The sequence below is a fragment of the Grampus griseus genome, assembly GCF_964374135.1.
Source record: "Grampus griseus genome assembly, chromosome: 3".
NCBI lineage: Eukaryota > Metazoa > Chordata > Mammalia > Artiodactyla > Delphinidae > Grampus > Grampus griseus.
The window spans coordinates 103,900,577-103,922,909 of record NC_139019.1 but is presented as its reverse complement, the minus strand read 5'-3'; the positions used below and the strand labels follow the sequence as shown (position 1 = coordinate 103,922,909).

Genomic DNA, 22,333 nt, shown 5'->3' with positions numbered 1-22,333 from the left:
ATAATGGAAAAGAATATAAAAAAAAGAATGTATGCATGTGTATAGCTGAGTCACTTCGCTGTACAGCAGAGATTGGCACAATATTGTAAATCAACTATACTTCAATTTAAAAAAAAAAAAAGATGAGTTTACTTTAGTCCGTATTGTATATTTTTTCCTGCTGTCTCTCCCCCTAGGGTCTAAACTGTGTGAAGACTGGTTCGCTGTCTCTTGTTGAGCCCTTTAGGTATTCCTAGTACCTATGATTAGTGCTCAGTAACTATTTCTTGAACAATAAATGATGACAACTAGAAAAACACTACATATTACAGGGAACATCCGATGTAGAAATGCATTGTGTTCTAAATGGCATTTTATTATTTGGGATGCAGAATATATTTTCTCATATTAAACAGTAATTTGGAAGAACTTAGGTCCCTAGATTCACTCCTAAAGTTGAGCTTATCCCATATTGTAAATTCTATTGTTTTAGCTATGCTAGGAGCAAACTTTTTTGGGGTTAGCTCAGGAATCAAATCATCTTTTTTTTTTTTTTTTTTGCAGTATGCGGGCCTCTCACTGCTGTGGCCTCTCCCGTCGTGGAGCACAGGCTCCAGACACGCAGGCCCAGCGGCCATGGCTCATGGGCCCAGCCGCTCCGCGGCATGTGGGATCCTCCCGGACCAGGGCACGAACCCGTGCTCCCTGCATCGGCAGGCGGACTCTCAACCACTGCGCCACCAGGGAAGCCCCCAAATCATCATTTTAAAACTTGTTTATGTGGTGATGGAACTTCTTATCCTACAGTGAACTCTGCACTGAATTCAAGAATAGGTTTCCCTCTATGTAATTTCCTTCCTGGGTGAATATTAGTCAAAGGTGTCTGGAGAGATGAGGAACTGGCTGTTAAGGGGTAAACATTGTCTTCTCCAGGGCTTTGGGGGAGACGCTACCCTAACCCCTGGCCCTACAGAGGTACTCTCTTTCCATTAAATTCCCCACTCAATTATGAGGACTTCTAATTTCTATACGTGACCTTCTCCTTTTAGCCACACATCCTGTATAATTACTTCAGCCCCCTGAGGAAAATAGTATAAAAAACTCTGGAACTAATTTTGAAGCCACTACAGATCTACAGGCCTTTATCCAAAACCCATGAAGACAGGTGTACTTTGTAATTCAGAGAGATTTTTGAATTTTAGGAAGGCAATATGACACATGAGCTGCAGGTTATATAATATCCCCAGCTTGTAATTCAACACAATAATAGTTCTTCAGCTAAATGTGTGAATATTCCCACTAAGTGAGATAAATAGATATTGCTTATAGCCTTACATCACTTCAATTCAGATTCTGCAAGCAAAGTCATAAATGTTTTTTTGGTTTTCAGAGCTCTTTCTCAGAACTGCTGGTAGGGGATTGTGGAGCTGTAATACCGGAGAAATTATTTCTCAAAAAAGAGGTTGTCCCCATCCCAGAATCCTGGACTGGGTTCTCAAGAAGCAGGGCTCCTACTCTGGGAAGATTGGGAGAATTACCTCCTTTGAGAAGGCTGGCATAGCCCCTGGGATGGTATTTACCAATGCCTCCTAGCTCAGCCAACCCTTGGACTCATTAGCCACAGTTTATTGCTAGTAGGCCCATTGCTTATGAAGCCAGGCTTTCTGAGTTGGCCGAAAGAACTGTCACTCTTAGAGAGAAGACTTCTTTCCACTTGGGGAAGGGCGACAGGAAGGCACAGGGATGGCCGTGGCCCCCAGTGGGGATGGTGGCAGAAGCCCCACAGATACATGTGGGGGGGGGGGGAGGATGCTACTGAAGGTGCTGGAAGGGAGGGCCAATACTGCGGCAGGGTGGGGCCTGAAACCTGACTCCCCTGGGATCCCCACCTAGCTCTGGTTGTCCCTATGGTTGGTTCAGCAGTCACAAAATAGTGACTCTCAGCTAAATATGACCAACCAGTGTGTTTTGTCAGAATTCTGAAAGCCTAACAGTGAACTGGGAACTTTCCAATCTGCTGTTGGCCCAATGGTCCTTATTATCTTACTTCCACGATTTACACATTTGTGCCATCTGCTGGGATTAGAGTGTCTGACCTCGGCAGATGACAGTGGGGTCATATGGGTTACCTCAGTATTTAGTTTTCTGAGCTTAACCAGCAGCAGAGATATCGAGTAGATATGGTCTACCCAAGACATGCCCTTAGAAAACTGTATAGTAAAGTATCATAGCTCTATTTGATAGTAAACTTTCCTGTTTAAGTACCAGTAAAGAAGGTCTGAATCTGGAAGTTTCCATAAAACATTCCCTCTCATTCTAGAAACTGAATAGCAGGCTCTGTCCTGCTGCTTTTGACTTTTCAGTCCCTGACATTGTTTTTTTTTTTTTTTTCTTCTCTTTTTAAACTTCTGGCATTCTAGCATTGATTAATACATGGTTTGCTAATAGATTTTTGGGGGATTAGTCTTAGCAACAAAAAAAAAGCTTAAAAAAAAAAAGAAATGAAATGAACTGAGCTTTTGTTAATGCCAGTGTGAGTTCCATGAAGGCATGTTTGTGAGTTCTCTGTTGCCTGGAGCCTTGCTGGGAGGTTCAGTGAGTCTAACCTGGAATTTCCCCAGAGCTTCTCTCCTCTGCATCCTGTCAAGCTAGGCAAACTCTAAGGGGCCTTTTAGCTACCACAGGTCATTTTTCCAAAACATCATGTGATCCAACTCTAAGATCATAGTTGTTAAATTCAGATCAAGATAAAGTAATCATATCTTGAAATGTGCTGATTAGGTAAGTAATTAGAAATGAACTTCAATAATTAAAATTAATAGGCAAGAAGAGGTTGTACTTAACCACCTTTGTTTATTACAGAATTTAATTCTGAGACTAAATGTTAACCATTAAAAAAAAATCCTTCTCTTCAATATATACCAGCCTGTGTTTCTTTCCTAATTACAAAATACTGTTATTCCATTTTTCCAAAGGAAAACTATTTTCTAACCATGAAAGATATATAACTCTATTATGAGAACTGTAACCAAGAGCAAAAGGATGATTCCAAATAGCTCACTTTAGGAAAATGGACTTGAGGCTCCTTCATTAATGTACTTTGGAGACCCACAGTTATAACTCTAATGGCTTTATCCCAACAGTATCCCAAATATTCTTTGTGCTAGCCTTAAGCTGTTTCATAGCTAAGGGTTATTAATCTGGCTGGCTCATTCTTAGTAAGAATAAAAACATATTTGGGGATCTTCAAATGTAGAAAAAAACCCATGGGTTTTACTTCATAGAATCAGTTTCTTGAGATTAGGAAAAACTTCACAGGTCTTGTCTAGATGTATGTTTGAGTCCCCTCTATACTTCTGACCCAGTCACCCCACCAGACTCTAAGTGGGATGAGAGCAGGAACCATGGCTATTTCATTCACCTGTGTGTAGCTTATGTTGAGCTTTCAGAGTAATTGTTTGATAAAAGGAATGCAGAATGTTGAATGAAACTATCAAAGACTTGAAAACCTCTGGGAACAAGGAACTCATTACTGTTCAAAGCAGCCCAGTTCATGCCTGGGCAATTCTGGTTGCTCAGAGTTCTCTTTTGTAATGACTGGACTGTCATCTCTTCCCACACGTTTGTTCCATTTTAGCCCTTCAGGCTGCACAAACTTGCTCTACCACTTGCCAAAACTTTAAATATCTGAATTGACCCTCATGCCCCACTCTCTCCACCTGGCCTCTGAGCTTTGCTTCTGCAGGCTAATATGCCTAGTTCTTTCACAAGCCGCATAGATCTGAGTGTCCCCATGTGTTCTCAGATACTCCCCTCTGAGCATGCTCTAGATTATCGCCTTGAAGTAGGCAGGATGGTCAGAGAAGGCCTGACCTGCATAGGATGGTTACCTTCTGCATTCTAGAGTCTATTGATGATTTTTGATATCAAATTAACCTTTTAATTTTTTGGAGGAATCAATTTTTTCAGCTTTTCAGAGAGAACTTCTAATTCAGTCTTAGCAAACCCTACCTAAAAGGCAAGCAAATTAAATGGGAGATAATTATTATCTTGGAGGCAGGTTTAGCCTGCTAAATGGTTCATCTGTTGTGTCTTGTTTCCAAGGTGACTTATTTGGATTCAAGATAATTTGGCTCTTTGTGAAGATTAGATGTAGAGAGTTAGATGGAGCATCTCTCCCTGGGTGATCTCTGCCAGGAATGTTCCCTCCATGGCAGCCAAGCCAATCATCGGGACTGCCAAGTCTAATTCTGGGAAACTAAGGTCTCCCCATGTGGTTGCCTGATAGTTAAGGCAGAACTGTGAAGATTTTGAAAGGCTGCTGCTAAAAAAGAATTTACTATATATTTTCTCATAGGGCTAAAGGTACAATTTAGCAAAAAGAATTTATTGATTTTCATGAACTTTAGTATTGCCTGAAGATAATTTTTAAATCAAACTATTAATGTGGAAGATGCAGGTACATGTATATGCAAATATGTAAGCATTTTTACTAGAAATAATCGATTGGTGAGATAATATGTTTACATTTGGGTAGAGAAAATTGTAAAAGAAAACAAAATTTTTTGAAGTTATTTGAATCCTCTGAAATTATAGTCAGTTTATAATTTGGGGGGAGGTAGGGATGATGGAAAGTGGGAGAAGAAAGAGGGGGAAGCTGATGGGCGAAGGCAGGGAAGGGGAAAGGAGTGGGGGGTGTAAAAGGGAAAGGGGACAGAGAAGGCAGAATGTTTAAGAATTTCCAAGTGGGCACAGAATCGTTACCTGTTTCCTTGTGTGCACTTTGAGTCTTGCACTGTGATATATTTGGTAACTCACTGGTCAAAGTTAAATAATTCTTATGTAATAGAAATGTATTGTTCTGGGGAAAAAATCCCTTCCACTTCCTGTTTTGAATGTATTCTAGTTGATTTATGGTGGTTATTGGTTCTAAAAAGAGTTGGGACAGCCAACAGATCCTTTCATGCTTCCATGAGATAGAAGATAATTCTTACTCAGTATTTGCAGGAAAGAAAAGGACTAAATTAGAGTCCTCCTGCTGAGGGTTTACTTCTCAAGGTTACATCTTTGGCCATCACATCTGGGCTAATGAGAACAGCTGGGCTGACAGGACACAGAAGCAACCTAAATGTTCATCAACAGAGTAATGGATAAAGAAGATGTGGCACGTGTACATAGTGGAATATTACTCAGCCATAAAAAGGAATGAAATTATATCATTTGAAGAGATGTGGATGGACCTGGAGAGTGTCATACAGAGTGAAGTAAGTCAGAAAGAGAAAAAGAACTATCGTATATTAACGCATATATGTGGAATCTAGAAAAATAGTATAGATGATCTTATTTGCAAAGCAGAAATAGAGACACAGACATAGAGAACAAATGTATGGATACCAAGGGCGAAAAGGGGTGGTGGGATGAATTGGGAGATTGGGATTGACATATATACACTACTATGTATAAAACAGATAACTAATGAGAACCTACTATATAGCACAGGGAACTCTACTCGGTGCTATGTGGTGACCGAAATGGAAGGAAATCCAAAAAAGAGGGGTTATATATATGTATGGCTGATTCACTTTGCTGTACAGTAGAAACTGACACAGCAGAGTAAAGCCACTACACTCCAAAAAAAAAAAAAAAGAAAGAAACAGCTGGGCTAATAAATATTTCAAGGGTGTGTCATGAACTCTGTTCTTGGTGATAACAATTTCATCATCTGTTCATCTGGGAGGATTCTTCCTTGAATACCAGGGCCAAAAGGTAAGAGTCAAAGAATTTGTGATTCATCTATCCTTCTTTCTACTGCTCCTCCAGAAGATATGCTGATGGCAGGAAAGGAACAAGGGTTTACTTGGAGGGCTGGAGAGTGGAAGGCCATAATGGTGGTAATAGACGGACTTAAGCTAGAAACTCTTGGGACCACTGCAAAGTGAGTAGGCCTAATTGGCCCTAAGACTATTGAATCAGTCCTCTTGCCAGGTTTGTGGGTGTCAGCAGACTTCTGACTTGAGAACCAAACCTCACAGTGTCCCCCTGGCTCTGAAATCCTGCTGAGTCTATTCCAGAGTCTCTTAGTCCTCTTCCTCTTTCCCTCGAGGATCTGTTCTCATTGGATGGTGACTTTGAGATCTTCATTTTCCACCCCTGTGCACAGAAGAGGTAACACAGCAGGCCTGAGACTGGTCTTCTAAGAAAGACCTGTTGGCAAGGTTGGCTTTTAGCTGGCATTTTGGAATTTGGATTCTGGGGTGTTCCCACTGTTCCCCAACTGATAAAAGTGGCTCCATGAGCCTAGACTATGGAAATAATATGATTTATGCCCATCATCTGCTTTTTTTCTGGGAGTTTAAATTTGGAGTATGTACTGATACTAGGCAGAGGGTGCCTACATGACCAGCTGCCAATAAAAACCTTGGGTCCTGAGTCTCTAATGGGCTTCTCTGGGCACATCGTACACATGTTGCTACATTTTGGTTGCTGGGGCGAGAAGTGCATTCCCTGTGACCCTCTATGTGAGGGAGAGAGCACGAGGAAGCCTGTACATGGATTCCTGACTCCACCTGCATCTTTTTCCCTTTTGGCCCAACTTACTATGTCACTGTAGTAAATCTTAGCCATGTGTACAACCATACGCTGAGTTCCGTGAGTCTTTCTGTGAATCTCCAAGTGTGGGGTGGTCTTGGGGACCTCTGAGGCAACTCCCTTTCCTACAGTACTCCTACATCCCTATCCTAACCCTACACAGTTCCAGTGAAAGGGTAAAAGGGAAGCATTTTTTAAAAGTTAAATGGCAAATAAAGAAAATATTGATCTAGAAGATCTGGTTCAATAAAAACATGCCAATCCTTTTGAAAGTCAGGAAGCCATATTTATCAGTCATGGAAAACTTATTTACATACTTTGTACTTACAGAATATGAACTTTCAAAAAAAGAAATGATTTCTTATGATCTCTCACTAGCATCTTACAAAATAACAGCTTAATTGACATATAATTCATACACCATAAAGTTCACTCTTTTGAAGTCTATATAATTCAGTGGTTTTAGTATCACTAAACAGAGTTGTGCAACTGTCACCACTAATTCCAGAACATTTTCATCAGTACAAAATGAAACCCTGTAACCATTAGGAGTGAATCCCCATTCTCCCTTCTCCCTAGCCCTTGGGAACCACTAACCTACTTTCTATCTCCATAGATTTGCCTCTTCTGGACATTTTGTATAAATGGAATGATGTGGTCTTTTGTGACTAGCTTCTTTCATCCATGTCATGGCATGTAACAGTACTTCATCCCTTTTTATGACCAAATAATATTCCATTCTGTGGATATACCACATTTTATTCATCAATAGATGGACATTTGGGTTATTTCTCCTTTTTAGCTATTATGAATATCCATGTACAAGTTTTGGCCTGGACACATGTTTTCAGTTATCTTGGGTATATACTTAGGAGTGGAATTGCTGGATCATATGAACTTTATGTTTAACTTTTAGAGGAACTGCCAAACTGTTTTCCAAAGTGCTTGTACCATTTTACACTCCCAATAACGTATGAGGGTTCCAATTCCTCAAACATGCTCACCAACACTTGTTAGTTTCTTTTTTGAGTATAGTCGTTCTACTAGATGTGAAGTGGTATCACGTTGTGGTTTTAATTTGTATTTTCCTAGTGACTAATAATGTTGATCACCATGTTGCATCTTGTTGGCCATTTACATATCTTCTTCGGAGAAAAAGCTAGTCAAATCTTTTGCCCATTTAAAAATGAGTTGTCTTTTTATTATTGAGTTGTAAGAAATTCTTTATATATTCCAATACTAGACTTTTACCAGATACATGATTTGCAAATATTTTCTTTCATTCTGTGGATTGTTTTCCACTTTCTGGATGGTGTCTTTGGTATTTACTTTTGATGAGGTCCAATTTATTATTTTTTTTGTAACTTAGGCTTTTGGTGTCATATCTAACTCCCCACTTTTGGTAGGGATTTTAATCACCCCACTTATTTTAGGATGTCTACATCCATTAGCCCAATTCCTTTACTCCCTGATGGAAAGAGATTAAAGGTGGGAGGGCTTGCAGTACAGTGAGGTAGAAAAGAGCATGGGGTTTAGAGTCTTAAGATTGAGTCCAACTCATCTGTCATGGAATTTAAGTACTTGATTTTTCAAACTTCAGTTTTCTATCTGGAAAATGGGGTAATTACTATTTCATAAGGCTATTGTAAAATTTGAATGAGCTAATTTGCAAAAAGAGCTTAGCACTGTACCTGGCACGCAGGAGGCATCTAATAAATGTTAGGTTGTTCTTTTCTTAAGAGACGGTGGAACTGAGCCTGGACCTAATCAAGAATTACCCAACAGAAGTAAAGCTATCACTCTGTTCCTAATTGCGCATTTTGGAAAGGCTGCTAAAATTATATAGAACTGCAGATTTGCTTGTGGTTGTATGGTTTTCTGGCACTACGGAAAAGCCCGATAGGCACACAGTAGGAGAATTTTATTTCTTTTGAATTCAGTAATAAACAAAGCAATTGTTCTTTGGGATCCAAGGAAGAGCCCTAGACCAAAAAACTGTGGTGTCAGCATAATTGAACGTTTCATCACGATATGTGTTTCTTATTATTTATCATTAACTAAGGGCCGTTTATATAACTACATGGAAACTAACAAAATTCCTTCCCTGTCACGTAGGTAGAGGACTTTAAGAAAGGTCACTTGATAACTTCATTAAATATTTATCATACTTTACAGCATTACCTTAGAACTTTCATATTAATAGCCCAATCATTTAGTATTGACATGAACAGAGTGGTTTAGGGCCACAATAAAACATACTCTGTTTTATTATGATAAACACAGATAACGGTCAACCTAAAACTGTGTTACTTTATTCATCATCAAAAGTTCAATTCTTGGTCAGTAATTGGCATAATTATATTTCCTAATGGGGACAATTTAGCAAATATTAAAAACTCTTTTGAGAAAACCCATAATAAGCCAATGCCATGAAATATTTAAGTTATGCTACACAGTTTGCTTTTTTACTTGTTCCTATCTTAACTTGCAATCCAAAAAAAAAACATTTAGGGATTACTCTGTCCTTACTAAGGACAGAAGACTAACCAATAACCTTAGTGGGATACATAGTCTTTTTTACTAAAAATTTGGCAATTCAGTAGGTGATCTAGAAGCAACATGCTGTCATTAATGGGAGAATGACAGTAGGATACAATGAAAAATTTTCAATCATTACCAAAGTGGATAAAACAATCTGTGGGATGACAGACCAAGTTAGAAATCAGCCAAAGGTGTATTAAATAACATTTATGTAGTGCTTATATATGCTAGGCAGTTTTCTAAGCACTTCTCAAGTCCAGTTACTCATTTAATCCTTACAACAGCTCTGTGAGGTAGGAGCTATCACCCTCCCCACCTTTAACAGGAGGGGTAACTGAAGCACAGACATGCCAAGCCACTCAGAGGAGATGGGCCTCCAGGCAATCTGGCTGAGGCGCTGGTGTTCTTTACTACCCTTCTATGCTACTTCTCAACTCAAAGAGGAATTAGTAGCAGTAGAGTAGTTTTTGGATTTCTGGAATCTCTACTTCTTCAACCCCTGCCAAATGTGGTATATAATAATGCATATAAATAAAAGATCTGATAACTTTTTTCTCTCTTTTAAAGAGGCTACCACCTTTATGTTTTATTCTAAAATCAAATTCTACATGAAATATGTCACATACTGTAGTATGTATGGATTATATAATGTGGTCAGCGTGTATAATGACAATATGAACGTCCCCCCCAAATTATGTCTATGTAGGGGATAAGTTTCATTCCCATATTTTTCAGAAATCAATCATTTTGGAAATACCTTTTCATACCATCACAATAGCTTCTTGCATAGATTTGTTAAGCTGTTAGTAAGTACTTTCCCATTTCCTGGTATGAAATATTGATGACAACATTTAGCAAATTAGTCTTGGTTGAAAAATAAAGCATTATGTTAACAACAGCAACTGGGGCAGACTCAGTTTTGTACGGCCTAAAGTCTATACAATATGGCGGAATTCTTTCAGAAGAAAAAATACGTAATTAGGTGCAAAGAGTGAATATTGAATTAGGAGAGCTTTGTTCAAATGATAGGCCCTAAAGTTTCAGCTTTATTAGCTTCATGGTAAAACACCACTTCAGATAGTAACTAAAATAAAATTTAAAAAAATACCACAAAAATAAAATAATACCTGAAAAGAATTCTTTACTTTTTTCCCCCAGAAGGAGCTTGTAATTTTAAACTTATATATATCACCTCATTTGATTTTTTTTTTTTTCTCCTTTTAATTTCTCAGTTGTCTGGAAAAAAACCTGATCTCTCCATTTTGTAAGATGAGGAAAAAGAGAGGCTCAGTGATTTGTTCCTGGTCACGGAAGTCTGTCAGGGCTAGGCCTGGGCTCTTTCCATTATTCTTTCAGCAGATGAATTTGGAGAGAGAATATTTTTCATCAGAAATGAAGAAGCCTCTTCTCTTAGTGTCTTTATCGTTATTTTACTGGAGAAGAAGCTAAGGTCGGACAAATTTACAACAAAGCCAAAGCCCAAATTCTCGAATTCTTGAGTATAGAACATTGTTTCACCTTATAATCCGGTAGCACTGTTGGGAAAATGTTTCATTTTGATGTGAGACAGAACTTGACCGTTTGAACTTGTCTTTTCTTTCTAGAGATAATTAATTTTTTCTTTTCCTAGAAGAACTGTAATTTTGAGGAAACTACTTTGAGGAAACTACTGGTGGGTGTTTTCCCCCTACCTTATTTTCATATTTCTTTGAGATCATCATAACACAGACGTCAGTCATACAGGACAAGTGAAATCACTCGACTGCTGCTTGGCTCTTCAAGTTTGGACCTTAAAGTCCTCAAGTTTCTCCATGTTTCAAATACATAACAAAGTATTTTTTTTAGCTTCATCCCCGCCCCGCCCCGTGTTTAACTCTCACTAAGTCGTTTGTAAGTTATAAAGGAATGTATGGGGATAATAAAACAAATAGGAAAAAAAAAACCCTTAAGGTTTGACACAGGGCTCAGTGGATTATGACTTCCACTGTGTTTCTATAGTAACACTTTGCCTACCTTGTAACTATAATAACAGCAATTCTTTAGTGTCCTACTTGCCAGCCACTGTATATTACGCATACCTAATCCTCACAACAGTCTTAAGAGGTAGGTGTTATTTGCCCCATCTTACAAATGAGAAAACTGAGGTTTGGAAAGGTTAGATAACTAGACCAAGGTGACGCAGTAAGTGCTGGAATTGTGATTCAAATACAGGTCTGAGTAACTCCAAGGCTACTGCCCTTTCATCATGTATCACCTTTCGGATTAGAAATATGTGGTAGTTTTGCTGTCACCCACAGCTCTTGTGGTGGTCAGCCTCCAAGATGGCCCATGTGATCCCCTCCTCTTGATTTTCTCCCCCTTTTATGATCTCCATCCCCACTGAATACACAGGGCTGACCTGTGTAACCGAGGGGATATTGCAAAAATGCAAAACACTTGTTGGTTAAGTATTGCTTGAGGGAAATGTTATCCGAGGCAGAGAGAAAACAGGCACAGAGGCATGAAGATATGAAAATGTGAGGCATGTGTGAGGGATTATTTATTAAATTAAAAACCAATGTTTTATGGAATTATTTCTTTTATATCTAATTTAATTCAATTTTATAGTAATTAGGTTTATTTTTAAACTTTAATTCAGCGCAGAATTAAGCTAAAATTAAACTTATATTTAAATTTATGGAAACAGGAGTTTCAGCCTGTATTGCTCCTTGTAGCTTTTCAGTTGTGTAATTTTTCCCTCTCTTTTCCCAATGGCGAGGATGAAACACTTGGGACCACAGTGAGGCAAATACCAGTTGCGATCTAATAATGAATCACTGTGGAAGAGTGAAAATGTCCTGGACTCGGAGTCAGAAGATCTGAGAGGTCACCCGACTTTGCCATTAGCTGCTCTCCCTGCACTGAGCAGATTACCGACTTATGGCCCTGACTGGTCTGCTGCCCCTCAGCCTTCCTGGGGTGAGGTCAGCAGCGCCCCAGCAAGGGTCAGCCGTGCTTGCCAGCTCAGGGAAGCTCTTTATTCATCCATCACCCAGCACCATTTTTTTTTTTTTTTTTTTTTGCTGTACGCGGGCCTCTCACTGCTGCGGCCTCTCCCGCCATGGAGCACAGGCTCCGGACGCACAGGCTCAGCGGCCATGGCCCACGGGCCCAGCCGCTCCGCGGCACGCGGGATCCTCCCGGACCGGGGCACGAACCCGCGCCCCCCGCATCGGCAGGCGGACCCCCAACCACTGCGCCACCAGGGAAGCCCCACCCAGCACCATTTATTCATCCATCTAACACTTAACATTGTTTACTTTGTGCCTGGAACTGTGCTGAGTGATTGGTTAGGAATAAGAGGCAGAGAGTAAGGAAGAAAGACAGATATAAAAACAAGCGAGGTTCAGTGTGTGATAAATGCTGTAATGGAAATAAACAAAAGGTACAATGTGAGCCCAGAGAAAGGGAGATAGGGTGGGGTTGGCTTTCTGGAGGCAGTGATACCTGGTCCAGCTTTGAAGGACAGCTCAGAATTGACTCTGCCCCCGTGTTGTAGGCAGAAAAGAAGGTTCAAAGGTCCAGAACTAGCACTTGTGGCTGGAGGGTGATCTCCCTGGGGCATGAAGAGGGCAAGAGATGTGACGGGAAGCCGACAAGATCACAGTGTTCCCTCACAGTCCAAAGGACAATGCTCTGAGATAAATGAACGCACTTGTATGACCTGACCACTCCTGCTGTCAGGTTTCTTTATCGCAGGAGCATGCTTGGAGTGAGGCTTGTTCACGGCACACTGTTCTGCCCCTATGGGTTTATTGGATGGAATAAACCAGAAGTTTCTTTTTCTCCAGGATTATCCTGGCAGCTGTGAGTCTTTCACATTTGGCAAAGTTTATTTTGTCCCACTAAACATTTGAAATGTGCAGTTTATTTCCAGATCTAAGTATTGCAACATGGGGATTAAGAGGAAACATGCTGTGGGAAATTATAATGTGGAGAGTTAGGTTAATAATTTAATCTTCAGGGTACATGTGCCTTGCCTACCCTCTATGTTTGCCCGACTGTGTGTCTGTCACCAACAGAGACTGGAGCCCCTGGAAACAGAAGCTGGGTCTTTAGCCATTTCTTTACTCCACAAGAGTCTCTCCTCATTGTAGAGTTTCTTCTTTGTGCCAAGTGCTGGGGCTACAGAGGCAAGGATGTATTCCTAGCCTCTAAGAGCGCTAGGTGATAAGTGAATATTACCATTATTCCTCTGTGGATCTCCCCCACTGCCTTATAATAATCACAGCTAGTGTCAGAACATTTGCTGTGTGCCAAGCGCTTTCTGTATTATCTCACTTAATACTCTCCACAGTCCTATGATTATCCCCATTTTGCCGTTGAGGAAAGTGAGGCACAGAAAGATTGCACGGTTCAGAAAGTGATGAAACCAGATGTACACCAGGCAGTCCTTCCTAGACAGAGCATCCCTACACAGAGATTATAGAAAGTATTCCATAACTTTCTGTTAAAAGAAATTACCCACCATAGTTGTTCTTTTATCACCACTCAAAAGTACATAGAGCAAATACCATTGTCTTTTTACAGATAAATTTAACTGAAACTCACAGGATCATATAATGACTCAGTGTAGAAATCAGAATCCCAGAAAAGACTTCAGTCTTTCAGAGAATGATGCCTACTGCTGAAACAAAGTGTCCCCTCTGGGGTTGTAAAAATCACCTTGGGTGCAATGAAGAAACTGAATGAAATGACCCTTGAAGATGGATTTGATTTTCGGAAATAGCCCAAATAATTTGAGCCAAGCCAGGTGAAGAAATTGGTTAACGAGGTTGGATAATGCTATTTCAGTCATGTAACTGGCTGTGCATTCACTATCTGAACTAATGTTATCGGTTCAATTATGCCGTACGGCAACAACAGAAAACTTCTCTTCCTTTTCTGTTACTTGCTTTCCTCACCTAAGCAACATAGACAGTAGCCATAATCCATCTACCACAGTGAAAAGCCACCAAAGTTTATAAGGTCACATCTGTAAAAAGTTCCCACGAGTAAGCCACTGTGCAAATAGCGGAGACTATTATTACTATTATTATTACTGCTGGTTGATACAGAAACACTCATTCATCACTTGTGGACTTGTTGGCAGATCTTTCCATTTGCCCTCATCTAGGCCCATACACATACACATGGAAGCCAAAGCCTAGAACTTCCACTTCAATGACCCTTGGCTGGTTTTGTTTTGTTAAACATGGAGGCGAGAGAGGGAGAGAGCAAGAGAAGGAGAGAGCAAGGGAGAGAGAGAGAGAGAGGGAGAAAGAGAGACAGAGATGAAGGCATGTAAATGAACCTGATTTTTAAAAATCTGTTACAATAAAAAGCTTTTAATGAAAATGGGACTTTAAGCTGAACTCATCCATAATAGATTTCCACGAGGTTTTAAAACCAAAAGGCTCAGATCTGCTGGAGAACACAGATATAGAAGCAGTTAGAATCAGCAGCAGATCAATGACTTTTTTTTGTGGTACGCGGGCCTCTCACTGTTGTGGCCTCTCCCGTTGTGGAGCACAGGCTCCAGACGCGCAGGCTCAGCGGCCATGGCTCATGGGCCCAGCCGCTCCACGGCACGTGGGATCTTCCCGGACCGGGGCACGAACCCGTGTCCCCTGCATCAGCAGGCAGACTCCCAACCACTGCACCACCAGGGAAGCCCCAGATCAATGTTTTGTGGGCCTAAAGCTTATGCAAATTTAGGGTCTTCTTTAAGAAAAATCATGAATAAAAAATTAGGCATGAAAGGGAGTATTTATTTAGAAAGAGAAAAGATACCAAATTATTAGTTTGGAAATAGCTGACAAATTCCATCAATACCTCCAAATCCAGAAAACTAATGTAACACTCATAAATCAACTGCCTTCCATACTCTATGCTATTTTCTTATTTTTAACTGATACTTGTTGATCTCTTCATATGGCAAGAATTTTGTAATATTTTCAATAGAGAGATAATTTAGTCTTTTCTCTAGAAAAAGCTTAAGTTTTATCGATAGGTTAGACATTTTCTTTCAGAGTCAAGCCTATTCTCGATAATGTCATGCTAAGATGTACTATGTGACGCATACAGAGACAATGGCTGCTTTTAGTATTACCTTGGGTTTGTGCCCCACAAACAAGGGATTCTGATAAATTGTGCAATAAGCATAAAGTCTGGTATACTTCTATCAGCTGCGTCATCAAGTATCAAGTCCTAATAGGAGAGAATTTCTGCTGTGACTTGGCATTAGTGAGAACAGAATCCATATAATTTACACGTGTGGTGATGGGAAGAATTTGCCAGAGATCACCTTCTGGCTCTGCACATTTCCATGTTTGTTTCTCTTCCATTCCCTTCATACTTCTGATGCATGGCACTTGTCAGACATGTTTAGACGGTGGTACCATCTCCGGCCCTGTACTTCTGTGTCACCAAGCAAGGTGAATTTGCTTATTGGAGTATTTCTGGAAGCCAGGACAACCAGCAATAACTTATATGCACATAGAAATGATGGTAAATCACATAAATACATTCCACTAATCTCAAATTAAATGTATCTCCAAACGACTTCCCCTTAGCTCACAGCGCCAAAAATGCCCCTGGCTACCTGACTGGAGAGGAATGTGACAGAGGAAGAATTGGAATGGAGAGAGAGAGCAATTATAATTGTAGTTAGAATATTATCTGAAAAGTTGACGGAAATGTATGACTACATGAACATCTTGCTAGGGACATTCCCAGGGCCTTGGAAGGGGCCCAAATAAATGAGGGTAGAAGCTGAAGCTTCTTTGGTTTTATAATAAACATTCCCCTGATGGCAATACATTCTGGTAAGTGGTTAATATGGAATATGGTACCGACAAATAAGAAAAGGCTGCTAGTTCTGAGGGTGGAAGTAAGGGGGCAAAGGGGAGTCTCCTTTGATGTTATACTAGACCTTTCAGGAGGTGCATCTGGAAAGATGAATAGGAATTTTCAGATGTCCTGCATGTACAAAAGCCCGGTGACATGATCAAACATGTGTATTGAGAGAATACTGAGTGCTCTGTATTAGTAGACTGTGGAGAAGAGCCTGGCACAGTTTGGGAAGGAGACTGTAGGTCCCTTCACTCCTGGCAGTGTTAGCACTGGGGTGTGCTATGCTCTCCTTCTTGGAAAATTCTAACTCTCCTATCAAAGAGGCCTATTCCTCTGTATGTCACCTCCTATTCTAGCCTCCACAGCCCCGCTTCACTACACCCTGGTAGCCTCAAGGCTTGGCAGAGTTCACCAGTCCTGCTCCCCTGACCTCACCCACTAAGAACAGATTTAGTCCATTCACTGAAATACCTGCCTTGTGCTCAGGACACTATTATCTTTCCCCTTAACACACTCTTACTTTCTTTGATTGCTACCCCCTCACCCCTGCTCCTGGAGAAGGAAGCCCATTTCCTAGAACTCAGCCTCCCTTCAGCTTCTAAATATCACTCTTAACCCTACAATTCCTATGATGAACACAAGCTGAGGCCATGAGCTCACCTAGTAAAAATGGGTCAAGATATGATGTCTACTGTGTTCCTGTTCTTCAGGTACCAAATAGTGCTTCTATCCTTTCCCTGAAATCAGAAGTGGGATTGGCTAAGAAAAAGCAAGGCTCTTGGGAGGGTAGAGTGGAGGGGAGGAAGGGCCAGCATCTCCTCTTCTACTCACTGGTGACAACTGGATGAGTAGAGGAGTAGAAGCAGAATCTTTGGAGCCACTAAGAGGAGGCAGAGTGAATGTGATTCAAGGCTGTCTTGGACCTGCCAAGGTCACTGTCCACAGCAGCAGCCTGGAGCGGTCCCCAAACCATAGCACGGGTAGTATGAGTAGGCCTGGGCTGGTCCCACAGCCCAGCTGGTTTCACATTCCAGCTTGGTACTGCCTCATATTTGCCCTCTTTGGTTGTCACCTTGGACCTTGTTTGTGCCTCCCAAAGCCCATGGCACCCCATTCAACACATTAGCTCCACCGGGCAACTTTCATCTTTACCTAAAACTGAAATAGACTGATACTCTAAAAAGAAATATTTTGGAGAAACAAATTTATTAAAAGCAATAGCTCTAATGGTAATTTGCATAGTAAATATCCAAAAACTAATTTTAAAAAATACCTGATTTTTATTTGCCGAATGACTAATTTATGGAACTATTAATTCTCCAGAGCCTTTTCCAGTCTGTTTATAAAGCTTAAAGCAATTCATGTTTTTCAAGGCTGTCCAGTGTTCTGTATTTTGGGAAATGATGACTTGTTGTGAACTTTGAATGTTGAGGTACTGTGCGCTTTATGAGTGCCAGAGATTTTCAAATGAGGATCATCTTAGTGGAGGCCAGGAAAGTACTCAATAGTTTCTACAACTTCTTAGAAAACCTCAATAAGAAGGAAACTTTTTTTTTTTTTTTTTTTTGCGGTACGCGGGCCCCCACCGCCGCGGCCTCACCCGCTGCGGAGCACAGGCTCTGGACACGCAGGCCCAGCGGCCACGGCCCACGGGCCTAGCCGCTCCGCGGCACGCGGGATCCTCCCAGACCGGGGCACGAACCCGTGTCCCCTGCATAGCAGGTGGACCCCCAACCACTGCGCCACCAGGGAAGCCCAGGAAACTTTTTTAATCTGAGAAAGGCTGATAAAACCTGAAATGTTAAAAGCATTCCCTTTTAAATTAGGAACAAAATGAGAATGCCTGGAATTACTATTTATAGTCAACATTATAATGGAGTTCCTTGCTTGTATTATAAAATAAAAAAGATTTAAAAGGGCAAAGTTCAGAAAGGTAAAAAAAGTTTTAAATTTCAAATAATATTATTGTCTACAAAAAACTCAGTCTACAGATTATTAAAATTAATAAGAAGATTTAGTAAGAATGTGGAATATAAGATCAATTTAGAAATTTAATTACATTTCTGCACAACATCAACAAAATCAAATTAAAAATATATTTCTAAAAGCAACAAAGTTGTAAAGTATCTCGGAATAAATCTAACAAATGATGTGTAAGATCTTTGTGTAGAATAATCTAAGCTTTATCAAAGGATATTAAAGAAGACCTAAATAAATGGAGGCCACACCATGTGTATGAATAGGTATATTTAACACCATAAAATGTCAAATTTCCTCAAATTGAGCAATAGATTTGATGCAATTTCAACTTTTAAAAAAAGTTTTTATGTGACAAGCCAAATTCTAAAATTTAAATGGTAGAGCAATGGGTCAAAAGTAGACAATCAGGGCTTCCCAGGTGGCGCACTGGTTAAAAATCTGCCTGCTAATGCAGGGGACACGGGTTCGAACCCTGGCCCGGGAAGATCCCACATGCCGCGGAGCAACTAAGCCCGTGTGCCACAACTACTGAGCCCGTGCTCTACAGCCCGCGAGCTGCAGCTACTGAAGCCTGCACGCCTAGAGCCTGTGCTCAGCAACAAGATAAACCACCGCAGTGAGAATCCTGTGCACCACAACAAAGAGTAGCTCCTACTCTCGGCAACTAGAGAAAGCCCAAGCCCGCGTGCAGCAACGAAGACCCAATGAAGCCAAAAATAAATAAATAAATTAATTAATTTAAAAATTAAAAAAAAGAGTAGACAATCACTTCTGAAGTGAGTAAGAAGTCTTGTCTCATCAGATAACAAAACTTTTATTATAAGGTGATAGTAATGAAGACAGTGATATATGACAGAGCTGGCATTGCAGATTAATGGGGAAAGGAAACACTATTCAATAAATAATGTGGGAGAATTCTTTATCCATATAAAAGATTAGATGAAGACCTAATTCACACCAGAAACAAAAATAAATTCCAAATACAGAACGGACCCTAGTTTTAAAAGAAAACATACTTTTAGAAGAAAATACATAAGAACATTCTTATAACCTCAGAGTGGGGACGGAATTCTTAAGTCACAGGAAGCGCATATCATTAAGAAAACAAGATATCACCTCACACCAGTCAGAATGGCTATTATCAAAAAGACAACAAAGAACTAGTGTTGGTGAGGATGTGGAGAAAAGGGAACCCTCTTGCACTGTTAGTGGGAATGTAAATTGGTACAGCCACTATGGAGAACACTGTGGAGTTACTTAAATAACTTAAAAATAGAACTACCATATGATTCAGTATTTCCACTTTTGGGTATTCATACAAAGAAAACAAAAACACTAATTTGAAAAGATGTATGCACCACAATAGCAGCATTATTTACAATAGTCAAGATATGGAGGCAACCTAAATGTCCATCAACAGATAAATGGATAAAGAAGGTGTTTTATATATATATATATATATATATATATATACAACATTAACATAAGATTTACAGAAAAACATAAATGTAGCTTTTGGCCAACCCTATATATATACACACACATACATATACACACACAAAATGGAATATTATTCATATACCATAAAAATATTGAAATTTTGTCATTTTTGACAACATGGATGGACCTGGAGGATATTATGCTTAGTGAAATAAGTCGAATAAATCAGAGAAAGACAAACACTGTGTGATTTCACCTATATGTAGAATCTAAAAAATAAACAAATGAACAAATATAACAAAACAGATACAGATGCACAGATACAGAGAACAAACTAGTGATTACCAGAGGGGAGAGTGGTAGGGGCAGGGGAAAAATAGGTGAAGGGAATTAAAAAGTACAAATTAAAAAAAAAAACAAAAAGTACAAATTACTAGGTGTAAAATAAGTTACAAGGATATAAGGTATAGCACAGGGAATATAGTCAATATTTTATAGTAACTTTGTATGGAGTACAATCTATAAAAATATCAAATTACTATGTTGTACACCTGAAAATAATATAATGCTGTAAGTCAACTATACTTCAATGAAAAATAAAAGTAAACAAACTGATAAATTGAAAGTAAGAACTCAGACATAATGGAGAGCATGAACAGACAAGTCATATGCTGGAATAAAACATTTGCAACACACGTAGCTAACAGAAGATCAGTATCTGGAGTATTTCAAAAACTATCTACAAATAAGGAAAAGATAGTACCCTCTCTCAACCCCTTTGCTTTCCCAAAGGTTCATAAATCCACGAGCAGGAATTTAACAGAAGAGGAAATGAGAATGACTAATAAACATGTTGAAAAGATGCTCCTTTTGTCTTAATAAGGGACATGCACATTGAAACCATTTACACTGAGATGCCATTTCATACATTCCAGTTTAGAAAGAATTAAAAAGTCAAACAATGGCAATGTTGAGGAAGCGGAATAATGCTGGTGATAGCATAAATGACACAGAACTTTGGAACAGAGTTTGACCTAATGAGTAAAGTTAATCATGTCCATATTATAGCCCCACAGTTCCTCTCCTAGGTATATATATCTTAGAGACACTCTTGTACAAGCACACTGGAGACATGGGCAAGACTGCACATTGCTTGAATGAGCAACAAACTAGAAATAACCTACAGAGAGGCCAGAATACCCTTCTAAAGGGAACGTCACATCATGATACTCCCCTACTCTAAACCCTCCAGTGATTTCCCACCAAGATTAGAACAGAATTCTAAACCCCTTCATCCTCTACTTGTCTCTCTGATTTCATCAGGTGCCACCCCGCTGAGGTTCCTCAGGACTCAGCTCACTCCCCTCTTCAGGGCGACTTGCTGCTTCCCGATCATGTCATGCTTGTGGCTCTTTTTTCATCCTTGAAGTCAGCCTAAATATCATGTCCTTGGAGAGTCCCTGACTTGCCACTCAATCTAAATTAGTTTTTCCCACCTTATTCTCCATATCTGCCCTGTAATTTTTTCCTATAAAAATATACATTAATATTTTGAATTATGTATGCATATATACATTCATTCATAATTTTTTTTGCCTGTCTTTGACATTAAACTAATAACCTCCATAAGCACAGGGACTACATCTATCTCACTTATGATTATATTTGCTGTGCCTTCCACATAGCCTGGCATATAATAGTTATTCAACAAATCTATGTTGAATTGAATGGTTGAATAAAAAGACTGCATAAATTGTATCTGTGCCTATCTGAGTGGTTTGCTGATCTGAGGGTACATATGATTTGCTGTAGTTCATGGGAAGGATAATGGAATGCCACAACAGCCACATAAATTCTTAATGTTAAGGTAAAGGGAAGTGTTTATCTTTTTTTGTTGTTTTTTTTAAATTGAAATATAGCTGATTTACAATGTTGTGTTAGTTTCAGGTGTACAGCAAAGTGAATCAGTTATATGTGTATGTATACATATATATATATTCTTTTTCAGATTCTTTTCCCTTATAGATTATTACAAGACACTGAGTGTAGTTCCCTGTGCTTATATAGTAGGCCCTTGTTGGTTTCTGTCTTTTTTTTTTTCCTTTCTTTTTTTTTTTTTCATGGGCTCTAGGTGTGCGGGCTTCCGTAGTTCTGGGTCGCAGGCTCCAGAGAGCAGGCTCGGCAGTTGTGGCGCACGGGCTTTGTTGCTCCGCGGTATGTGGGATCTTCCCAGACCAGGGCTCGAACCTGTGTCCCCTGCATTGGCAGGCAGATTCTTAACCACTGCGCCCCCAGGAAAGTCCTATGCATTTTAATTTGATTTTATTTTTCCTCGTTAGAGCTTGAGTTCCAAGAAGAGTTTGCATTACAGTCAATGTAAGAGGAGGATTAGGCAGACGAAGCAATTAAAGAAGCACTCGAAGTTCAGCAAAATATGGAAATAATGCAAAGTTTTACATTTTCAATCACTGGAATTGTACTCTTGCCCAAATGACCATAATGCAAGTTATGTAGATTTATTTTAATGATGGATGGAAAAATTAAGCCAACCTAAATAGATGTATTAAGCAATATTTTGCATAAATTCAGACTCTTGATCTCTAAAACTTCTTTTTAAAAATTATTGAATTTGTTTTCCTCACTTGACAGTCTGATGTGCGAATGCTATTAAATGAAGTGTGATTTTGTTATTTTGTATTTAATTTTTAAAGGCTATAATTTTGAGCTTTTTTTGTGTAAATGATTTAAAATGATTAAAAAATAAATCAAATGATTGACTTTCTGGATATAATATGGAAAAGTGAAGTTCAGGTGTGGAGCTATTCCTCTGCCTTGACTTAATTTACATAGAAGTTACATTAAAGTTTACATCAGACGGAAAGTAAATTTTAGGTGGTAAGCATGCTATAAGGTACACAGAAGTAGAAATATA

The 22,333-nt window shown here is 39.5% G+C and overlaps 1 protein-coding gene across 1 annotated transcript in view; it reads right to left on the bottom strand.

Annotated features, from left to right (window-relative positions):
* The window catches only part of GRAMD2B (GRAM domain containing 2B), a 103,220-nt gene that overhangs the window by 79,826 nt on the left and 1,061 nt on the right, over positions 1 to 22,333 (bottom strand). The window lies entirely within an intron of this gene.